We start from the raw sequence: 11,956 nt of genomic DNA, 5'->3' as shown, positions 1-11,956 counted from the left end.
TTTCTTTCTTTCTTTCTTTCTTTCTTTCTTTCTTTCTTTCTTTCTTTTTTAAGATTTTATTTATTTATTTGAGAGAGAGAGCACAAACAGGGGGAAGGGGCAGAGGGAGAGGGAGAAGCAGACTCCCAGCTGAGCAGGGAACCCAATGTGGGACTCGGTCTCAGGACCCCAGGATCATGACCAGGCCGGAGGCAGATGCCTAATTAACTGAGCCACCCAGGCATCCCATAAGTGTTTCAAAATAAGAAGTGATGCTAACTGGCAATTTGGAGCATGCAGGTTTTAACTAAGAACAACTTCTACCCAGTGCCAGTGGTTGACATGAGGGAGTGATTTTTGTTTGTTCAAAAGGTACCAGATTTTTATATGAAATTTCAAAATTTTAAAAAATACTGTACAAACCAAACAAAGATGTTTGTGATGCAATACAGCCCTCAGGGCATGAATTTGCAAGCTTTAATCTAAAACCATATTGGAAGAAAATATGTTCTCTGTATTAGCAAGGCTCTAAACTTATTCCTAAAGACAGTGGGCCCCCAATGATCATGTTGCAAGGCTTTTGGTAATTTCCCTTTCCTACAAGGTTGTAGGTACCATAAGATCACTTTGATGACTGTTTGGTATCCAACAACAAGCATCCCTTGTTAATTCTATTAGTATTTCTTCATTGGGTAATTTGTCTCATTAACAGTTCATCACAACTATGCTATTTTTTACATTGACCATTTTTACATGTTTTTCTTACCAGCATTGTGTTGTAATACAACCCTAATTCTCAGAGTAGATCAATGGTTCAGAGCCGTTCATGAAAGCTTAGAAGCAGTATTCAAAAAGAAAAAAATATGTACCTTAAAAAATGTAAGAATGGATGAAGAAGATGTGGTAGAGATATACAATGGAATATTACTCAGCCATAAAAAAGAATGAAATTTTTCTATTTGCAATGTGAGTGGAGCTAGAGAGTATTATGCTAAGTGAAATAAGTCAGTCAGAGAAATACAAATACCGTATGATCTCATTTATATGTGGAATTTAAGAAACAGAACAAATGAGCATGGGGGAGAGAGAGTCAAACCAAGAAACAGACTCTTACTTAACTGTAGAGAATAAACTGATGGTTATCAGAGGGGTGGTGGGATGGGGGTTGGGTTAAATGGGTGATGGGGATTAAGGAGGGCACTGGTTGTGATGAGTACCAGGTGTTGAATTACTAAATTATATACCTGAAACCAATATTACACTGTATGTTAACTAACAAGAACTTAAATAAAAACTTAAAAAAAATGTAAGGTTAAATTGTGAATAGGACTCCAGTATAAATTAAAAATGTGAATCAGTTATGCTGATGTAGAGAATTCAAATAAGTGCCATCAATCAATCAATAAATAGGAAGTACAAAGATGAATTTCTGAAAATTGGTATTTTTTTTGGACTGGCAGTCTATTCCTCCAATAATCGGCATTTATGAAAATTTGACAAATAATGACATGATCCATCAATGTTTTTATCTAATTTTCAAGGCAAGCATAGTGAGCTACTTTCTGGTAAAACAATGGAATTTTTACAAAACCAATAATGCTGTTCAGCACAAACTTGATGAATTGTGTCTCTAAAGAAAAGTCATACTAATGATCATCACTGCAGTCTTTAAAACCAGGTATAGGTCACTGTATTTCCAAGAGACAAAAATAGCCTCGGGGCACCTGGGTGGCTCAGTCACCAACTGAGCGTCCAACTCTTGATTGCAGCTCAGGTCATGACCTCAGGGTCATAGGATTGAGCCCTGTATCAGGCTCTCAGCACAGAGTCTGTTTGTCCCTCTCCCTCTGTTCTTCCCCCTGCTCATGCTCTCTCTCTCAAATAAATAAATAAATAAATATTTTTTAAAAAGTAGCCTCGGGAGCCTGGGTGGCTCAGTTGGTTGAGCAACTGCCTTCGGCTCAGGTCATGATCCTGGAGTCCCAGGATCGAGTCCCACATCGGGCTCCCTGCTCAGCAGGGAGTCTGCTTCTCCCTCTGACCCTCCCCCCTCTCATGTGCTCTCTCTCTCTCTCATTCTCTCTCTCAAATAAATAAAAATAAAATAAAATAAAATAAAATAAAATAAATAAAAAGTAGCCTCAAAGTTAAAGGCAAATACTATGTTCAGATAGAATACAAAACAAATATGGGAAATCCATTATCAGATGACTTTGCTGTTGGACATTATGTAATATCAATATTATACAGTATGGGAGAGCAGCTCTTATTGTGTGTGCTGGTTATTGTATATATAAAAGAACCATGGTGATGGAGGTCAAAAGCCTAGTAGAGCCAAACCTACATAGCCCAAAGCTGCTCAATTCCTGATTGGATTGAAGTAATCAGCCTTCCAGCTCTGCCTCATGGAGGCAATGATGAACCACCTCCTGAGAAAAATAAATATCAACTTCCTCAGTCACTATGGTTCATTTATATACAATATCCAGCATGTATTAAAAAATGTGAGACATAAAGAGAATGCAGAAAACATGACCGATAAATCAAGAGAAAAAAGATAATAAGGAAAACTCACAAGTATTCTAGCTACTTGAGTTAGTACAAAGGGATTTTAACTACCATGAACATGTTAAAGAATATATAGGAAAATATGGATTAAATGAATGAAAATGAGTTTTTTCTGTTTTTATTGAGATGTAATTGACATATAACATTGTATACATTTAAGGCATACAACATAATGATTTGATATACGTGTATATTATGAAATCATTACTATAATAAGTTTACTTAAACTTATTCAGCCTCATATAGTTACAAATTTTTCTTATGATGAGAACTTTCAAGATCTACTCTTAGCAACTTTCAAATATACAATACAGTGTTATTAAATATAGTCACCATGCTGTAGATTTACATACTCAGAATTTATCTTTTAGCTGGAAGTTTGTACCTTTTGCTCACCTTCACCCATTCTCCCACCCCTTAAGGAAGTAGTAGGAGAAAATGTAGTGAATCTCTCTACTATATTGAAGAAAGTTCTTTCTTTACATAACATTAATGTTAAAGTTCATAAAGAAAAAGACATCTTTGACTTGTCCAAAATTAAAAACTTATGATAGATAACAAATACCAAATGATTTCACTCTGTGGAATTTAAGAAACAGAAAGGAATGAACATAGAGGAAGGGAAGGAAAAATAAGATAAAGACAGAGAGGGAGGCAAACGATAAGAGACTCTTAAATATAAGGAACAAATTGAGGGTTGCTGGAGGCGAGGTGGGGGGGGTGGGGTAATTGGGTGATGGGGATTAAGGAAGGTACTTGATGTAATGAGCACTGGGTGTTATATGCAACTGATGAATCACTAGATTCTACCCCTGAAACGAATACTACACTGTATGTGAGCTAATTTGAATTTAAATAAAATCTTGAAAGAAAAAAAGAACTTATGATAGAAAAGATAGTACCAAAACCAGCAAAGGACAAGGAGGAACCTCCATACTGTTTTCCATAGTGGCTAAATCAATTTATGATCTTACCAACAGTTCATAAGTGTTCCCTTTTCTTCACAGCCTCACCAGCATTTACTATCTCTTGTCTTTTTGATAGTAGTCATTCTAACTGCTATAAGGTGATATCTCATTGTGGTTTTGATTTGTATCTCCCTAATAATTAGTGATGTTAAGCACCTTTTCATGTACCTGTGGACCATTTGAATATCTTCTTTGGAAAAATGTCTATTCAGGTCCTCTGCCTATTTTTTTAATTGAATTACTTGCTTTTTGTGCTCGCTTTGGCAGCACATATACTAAAATTGGACTGAATTACTTGCTTTTGTGCTATTGAGTTGTAAGAGTTCCTTATATATTTTGGACATTAACCCTTTATCAGATATGTAGTTTGCAAGTATTTTCTGCCATTCCATAGGTTGCCTTTTCATTTTGTTAATTGTTTCATTTGCTGTGTAGATGCTTTTTATTTTGGTGTAGTCCCACTTGTTTGTTTTTGCTTTTGTTGCTTGTGCTTTAAGTGTCATCGCCCAAAAATCATTGCAAAGACCAATGTCAAAGAACATTTTCCCTATATTTTCCTCTAGGGGTTTTATGGTTTCAGGTCTTACATTTAAGTCTGTAATCCCTTTTCAGTTAACTTTTGTGAGTGATATAAGATAGTAGTCAAGTTTCCTTCTTTTGCATGTACATATCCAATTTCCCCAGCACCATTATTAAAGAGACTGTCTTTTTCTCCCATTGAGTATACTTAGTATACTTGTCAAATATTGGTTGACTGTATACATGAAGGTTTATTGGGGGGGCTCTCAATTCTGCTCCACTGGCCTATATGTCTATTTTTATGCCAATTATCTACTGTATTGAGTAATATAGTTCTGGAATACAGTTTAAAATCAAGGAGTATGATGCCTCCAGCTTTGTTCATCTTTCTCAGGATTACTTTGGCTATTCGGGGTTTTTGTCATTCCAAAAGAATTTGAGGATTGTCTTTTTTTATATCTGTAAAAAATGCCATTGGAATATTTATAGGAGTTACATTGAATCTATAGGGGGCTTTGGGTAGTATGAACATTTTAACAGTATTATTAGTTCTTCCAATCCATGAACATGGGAGATCCTTCTGTTTAAATCCTCTTCAATTTCTTTCATCAAAGTCTTGTAGTTTTCAATATACAGATTTTACCTACTTAGTTTATTCCTAAGTATTTTATTGTTTTTGATGTTATTGTAAGTAGAACTGTTTATTTCTTTTTCAGATATTTCACTGTAAGTGTACAGAGATGCTACTGATTTCTGTATGTTGATTTTGTATTCTGCAACTTTACTGAATTTGTTGATTAGTTCTGTTTTGTGAGTTTTTTTGGTGGAGTCTCTAGGATATTCTATATCTTAAAATCATGTCATCTGCAAATGGAGACAATTTACTTCTTCCTTTCAAATTTGGATGCCTTTTATTTCTTTTTCTTGCCTGACTATTCTGTCTAAGACTTCCAGTACTATGTTAAATAGGGGTGGTGAGAGTGGGCACCCTTGTCTTGTTCCTGCTCTTGGAGAAAAATCTTCCAACCTACAACATTAAGTATAATGTTAACTGTGTGCTTGTCATATGGCATTTATTATGTTGAGATATGTTCCCCCATATCCAGTTTGTTGTGTTTTTAGTCATGAATGAATGTTGAATTTTTTCAAATGTATTTTCTGCATCTATTGAAATGATCATATGATTTTGATCTTTTATTCTATTAATGTGATGTATCATATTTATTGATTTACATATGTTGAAGCATCTTTGCATCCCAGGGATAAATCCAACTTGATCATGGAATATGATCCTTTTAATGTGCCGCTGAGTTCAGTTTGCTAGTATTTTGTTAAGAATTTTTACACCTGGGCACCTGGGTGGCTCAGATAGTTAAGCGTCTGCCTTCAGCTCAGGTCATGATCCCAGGGTCCTGGGATTGAGCCCCACATCGGGCTCCTGGCTCAGCGGGGAGCCTGCTTCTCCCTCTCCTTCTGCCTCTCTCCCTGCTCATGCTCTCTCTCTCTCTCTCTTTCTGTATCTCTGTGTCTCAAATGAATATATAAAATCTTTTAAAAAAGAATTTTTACACCTATATTCATCAAGGATATTGGCCTATAGTTATCTTTTCTTATGTCTTTACCTGGATTCAGTATCAGGATAACACTGACCTTGTAAAATGAATTTGGAGTTTTCCCTCCTCTTCAGTTTTTTTAGAAGTGTTTAAGAAGGATCGTGTTAATTCTTCTTTAAATGTTTGGTAAAATTCACAGTGAAACCATCTGGTCTTGAGTTCTCCTTTGTTGAGAGGTTTTGTTTGTTTTGTTTTGTTTTTTTAAACTTCTGATTCAGTTTCCTTACTTGTTATTGGTCTGTTAAGATTTTTCATTTCTTCATGATTTAGTCTTGGTAAATTGTATGTTTCTGGGGATTTATCCATTTATTCTAGGTTATCCAGTTTGTTAGTTTATAATTATTCAGAGTAGTCTCTTATGATTCTTTGTATTACTGTGATATCACTTGTAATGTCTCTAGTTTCATTTGTGATTTTATTTGAGTTTTCCCCATTTTTTCTGAGTCTAGCTAAAGATTTGCCAGTTTCTTTTTTCAAAGAATCAGCTCTTAGTTTCATTGATCTTTTCTATTGTCTTTTTAGTCTCTATTTCAATTTTTCCCTCTGTGATCTGTGTTATTTCCTTCCTTCTGCTAACTTTAGGCTTAATTTGTTCTTCTTTTTCTAGTTCCTTGAGGTGTAAAGTTATGCTGTTTATTTAAGATTATTCTTTTTTAAAAAAATGTGTTTATTCCTATGAACTTCCCTCTTAAAACTGCTTTCACTACATCCCATAAGTTTTGGTATGTTGTGTTTCCATTTTTGTTTTTCTCAAGATATTTTTTCACTTCTTCTTTGACCCATTGATTGTTTAGTAGTGTTTGCTTCATTTCCATCTGTTTGTGAATTTTCCAGTTTTCTTCCTGCTATTAATTTCAGTTTCATGCCATTTTGATAAGAAAAGATACCTGGCATGATTTCAATCTCCTCATACTTGTTAAGACTTTTTTGTGACCCCTCATATTATCTATCCTGAAGAATGTTTCATATATGCTTGAAAAAATGTGTATTCTGCTGCTATTGGATGAACTATTCTGTAAATGTGTGGTAGGTCCATTTGATCTAAAGTATGGTTCAAGTCCAACATTTCCTTATTATTCTTCTGTCTGAATAACCTATCTATTGTTGAAAGTGGGGTATTGAAGTCCCCTACTATTATTGTATTTTAGTCTATTTCTCTCTTCAGATCTTAGTATTTGCTTAATTTATTTAGGTACAAGTTTCTCCCACTATTTGAAAGTAGAGCATTTCTATGAAAACTTTCATAAGCTGAAATGGTATAAAGCAAAAAGGCAATTGCCATTAACTTATATGGAAAAATTAAGAGCATACTCAGACTCCAAAAATGAGTTCTCTTAGGTTTTTCTGCTACCTTAGGACACATCTTGCTAATGAATGCACAAAACAAACCTGGATAAAGTATAGATGCTCACAGTTCAAAGCTATGGAGGCTTGATGCTGAGATGCTAAGTGCAGTTCCCAGGGAGGTAGATTGGTGGCCCGACTCGCTGCTCAGGGTGGTCTCTTCCTCATCATGGCTCACTCCAAAACAAACACTGAACACTATTTTTGCTTTTTGCCTTTTTTTGTAAGAGTGAAAATCCTCTTTGGCTGTCTTTCAGTTAGCAAAACAGGTACCAATGTAGGTCTTTTGTAAAAGCGAAGTGGCATAATGCAGTTTTCAGAAAGAGGGGGATACCTGTACTCTAATGTTGGGTGCATATATATTTATAATTTTAATATTCTCTTTGATGCATTTATCATTATTCTCCTTTATCATTATACAATGAACTTCTTTGTCTCTTGTTACAGCTTCTGAGTTAAAGTCTATTTTGTCTGATAAATGTATAGCTGCCCCTGCTTTTTTTTAGTTTCCATTTACATGGAATATCATGATTCCATCTTTCGATGTAAGCCTATGTGTGTCCTTAAAGCTGAAGTGAATCTCTTGTAGACAGCATATAGTTGGATCCTTTTTTTAAATCCATCCAGCCCCTTGTATACATTTTGATGGGAGAATTTAAGCCATTTACATTTACAGTAATTATTGATGGGTAAAGACTTACTAATGCCATCTTATTAATTATTTGCTGGCTGTCTTATAGTTCCCTTTTTCCTTTCATCCTCTCATGCCATCTTCCTTTGTGAATTGACAGTTTTCCATAGTGGTATGCTTTGATGCCCTTGTCTTTATTTTTTGTGAATCTAATGTAGGTTTTTGCTTTGTGGTTATCAGCAAATGGTACATAAAACATCTTATAGATATAACAGCCTATTTTACACTGGTAACACTTAACCCTGATCACATACAAAAACTCTACCTTTTTAGTCCCCCATCTTTTATGTTTTTGATGTCATAGTTTAGCTTTTTTTAATATTGTGTATTCCTTAACGAATTATTGTACCTATAGTTCTTTTTAATACATTTGTCTTTGACTTTTATACCAGAGTGCAGTGTTTAACACACCACCATATCACAGTATTAGAGTGTTTTTAATTTGGCTATATACTTACCTTTACCAGTATAATGTATATTTTCCATATGTTTTCATGTTACTAATTAGCACCCTTTCATTTCAACTTGAAGAACTCCTTTCAGCATTTCTTAAAAGGCAGGTCTGCTCATGATGAACTCCCTCAACTTTGGTTTGTCTGGGAAATATCTCTTCTTATTTATGAAGAACAACTTTGCTGAATAGAGTATTCTCGGCAGTTTTTTTTTTCTTTCAGCACTTTGAGTATATCGCCCACTTTCTCCTAGCCTGTAAGGTCTCTGCTGAGAAATCTGCTGATAGCCTTATGGGAGTTCCCTTGTAAGTTATGAGCTTCTGTTTTCTTGCTGCTTTTAAGATTCTCTTTGTCTTTGATTTTTGACAGTTTTATATAATTTTATCTTGGAAAAAATCTCTTTACATTGAGTTTGTTTGGGGACCTATAAGTTTCATGAACTTGGATATCCAATCTCTTACCAGATTTGAGAAATTCTCCACCATTATTTATTTTAAAAAGTTTTCTGACCCCTTCTCCCTCTTTTCTCCTTCTGAGACTCCAGTAATTCACAGATTGTTTCTTCTGATGGTATCATGCAGATCACATAGGATTTCTTTTCCTTTTTTCATTCTTTGTTCTCCTCTGACTAGATAATTTTGAAAGTTCTATCTTCTAATCCACAGATTCTTTCTTCTGTTTGATCCACTTTGTTATTGATGTTCTCCATTACATGTTTCATTACATTGTTTTCTTCAGCTTCACAATTTCCATTTGATTCTTTTTTATGATTTCTAAATATTTGTTAAACTTCTCATTTTATGTATTGTTTTCTGATTTCTTTGAATTGTCTATGTTTTCTTGTAGCTCATTCAGCTTCCTTAGAAAAGCTATTTTGAGACTTTTATCAGGTAAATTGAAGATCTCCATGTCTTTGGGGTAGGAACAGGAAGATTATTGTGATCCTTCGGTGGTGTGATGTTTCCTTGATTTTTCATGTTCCTTGAAGACTTGTGTTGCTGTTTTAACATTTGAAGTAGCAGTCACCTCCTTCAGACTTTACTGACTGATGTTGGGAAACACCTTCCATCAGCCCTGTTAGGGATGCTCAGGCTTTCTCAGAACTTCTATGGATACACTTGTTCCACACTTCTTGCTCCCTTTTGTGTAGGAATTCTTAAACTTGTATGAGCTTCTTTCAATCCTGCAATGCATCAGGCTGGGTACTGACTACTCTAGGAGCCTCATATAACTGAAATTGTACAATATTTGTGTTTGGCTTACTTCACTTAACATAATTTTTATCACCCTGGTATTTTTTAATTCTTTTTAAAATTTTTTGTTTTTATTTTTTAATATTTTATTTATTTGTCAGAGAGAGAGAGAGAGAGAGAACACACAAACAGGGGGAGTGGCAGGCAGAGGGAGAAGTAGGCTCCCCGCTGAGCGAAGAGCCTGATGCAGGACTTGATCCCAGGGCCCTGGGATCACGACCTGAGCTGAAGGCAGACACTTAACCAACTGAGCCACCCAGGCATCCCCACTTTGGTCTTTTTTTTTTTTTTTTTAAAGATTTTATTTATTTATTTGAGAGAGAGAATGAGAGACAGAGAGCATGAGAGGGAGGAGGGTCAGAGGGAGAAGCAGACTCCCCGCCGAGCAGGGAGCCCGATGTGGGACCCGGTCCCGGGACTCCAGGATCATGACCTGAGCCGAAGGCAGTCGCCCAACCAACTGAGCCACCCAGGCGCCCACTTTGGTCTTTTTAATGCTGCTGGGTTTTGTCCAGTGTCTAGTAATTCTTGGATCAGTTCATCATTATGCATAAATGATCAGGATGATTAGTAAAGGAAGCTGCAGCTTCCCAAAGGCCTCCCCATCACCAGGAGGCCTAAATGTGGCCTCTGTGCCAGTGGGCAAGGGAATTATCCAGCAGGTTTGAGGGTGGTAGGTATGGTGAAGGTGGACAGCCTGGAAACTCCATTAAGTCAGAGTTAGGAGGTTTTTATTCTGGAGATGAAGTACTTCAGTGGTCTCACTGTTTCTTGTCCACCTTAATGTTTGATGTAAACACTTTTGGAGTTATCTTAAGCCTTGCTTGGCCTCTGGATCCCCTCTCCACGCAGATTGTCTTTCTACAAAGAGCAGTCCTCTGGCATTATCCTTATACCAGTTTGTGTGCTGTGTATAAATGGGGAGGCAGAGTGTACGTGGAGACCCACTGACCTTAGCTAGGGATGCAGGTCTTTCTTAAAGAATCCTAGTGATTGACTCACAACCCACACTTCCACTTTTGCTATTGGTTAAATCTGAGTTGGGCTTTTACTGTCCTAGTTGGGATTTTGTGCACAAAAAGAAATCCTTATAATTATTTATTTAAATCAATATTATATTATTACAGTTTCAAAGGTAAAAGTCTTATTTCCCATAAACATTTAAGCTTAACTTGTGCTCTTACTTTATTTACAAATTTTATGATTTTAATCAAAAGAGGAATAATCATTTCCACTTGTCCTTTTTGAGTTTACTCAAATATTTAATATATTTACATATTTAATCACATTCTCTTGGCTATTTCAGAGTATGATTTTAATATAATTGGCTCTCTTAAACATTTCAAATACAACAAGGGAAGATGACAAATGTAAAAAACAAAAGCTCCCTAAGCATTTAAACCACCCTTAACAATCTACTAAATTATCATCCTTATAAATTTTGTAGTGAAATCCTTTTAAGCCTTTCAAAATCATTTAAAAAATTAACAGAGTGTAGAGAACATCATAATGGTTATATTTAAACACAACTTATGTAAGAGTACACTGAGTTTTAGAGATTATAAATAATTCATCCAACTAAGGGGAACAAAACAAGCATGTCAGACCAACTGATGTTCCAAGGTCAATAGCTCAGGACAGTGGCCTGAACTCCAAGTGAAACACATGAGAGACGCATGGGGCAGAAGACCCCCATACCTCTGGGCTGGATGTCTTTTTATAAGCAAGTTTTGTCTACCATAGCATCAGCAGTCTCCGAATTCACGACTTTCAGTTAAGACTTGACCAATTGTATCAATTTAGTCAATTAGAATTAATCAATTTCAGGGGTGCCTGGTAGCTCAGTTGGTTAAGCGGCTGCCTTCAGCTCAGGTCATGATCCTAGGGTCCTGGGATCAAGCCCCGCATCGGGCTCCCTGCTCAGCAGGGAGTCTGCTTCTCCCTCTCCCTCTGCCTGCCTCTCCCCCTGCTTGCTCTCTCTCTCTCTCTGTGTGTCAAGAAAAAAAAGCATTAACCAATTTCAATTTCTGATTAAATCTAGTGATTAAAAAAAAAAAAAAAGAGGCCTGCCTTTAAATTAATGCGTCCTTTCCAGGTCTTGGTTTTAAATTTAATTTTCTGTAACTCTCATGTAAATTCCCACTAAGAATATTCTAATAGAACATTGAGCCACATACTCAGATGTAACCTGTTAGAACTTCTTATCTTTCAGACAGACTAGTTGACTTCTAGGACACATGATTTCTATATTATGCCATATAAGTGAATTGCTCTATTTCTTTTCTTTGTTCATTAAGATTGTCTAATTTGCACATGTCAAAATCTCATATTAAAAATCTATGCCTGAATCTTCTGCGAATTTATAATTTCATGTGGCTAGAAGAGAATTACAAAATGTCCAAGCCTACTTTCTGCTGCTTTCTGGAATTATTAGCCTATGGAAGCTGATTTCAGATTACTTATCTCAGTTTCCTGCTGTCCATTTTAGCCTTTCAACCTATCTTTACCTCTGAAATGTCTACATTTAAAAAACTCTCATTTAGATCTCTAGCAGCTAGCACAGTGCTTA

This window comes from Mirounga leonina, unplaced genomic scaffold, assembly GCF_011800145.1.
Source record: "Mirounga leonina isolate KUSES-001 unplaced genomic scaffold, KU_Mleo_1.0 Mir_178, whole genome shotgun sequence".
NCBI classification, from domain to species: Eukaryota; Metazoa; Chordata; class Mammalia; order Carnivora; family Phocidae; genus Mirounga; species Mirounga leonina.
This window is presented reverse-complemented; position numbering follows the sequence as displayed.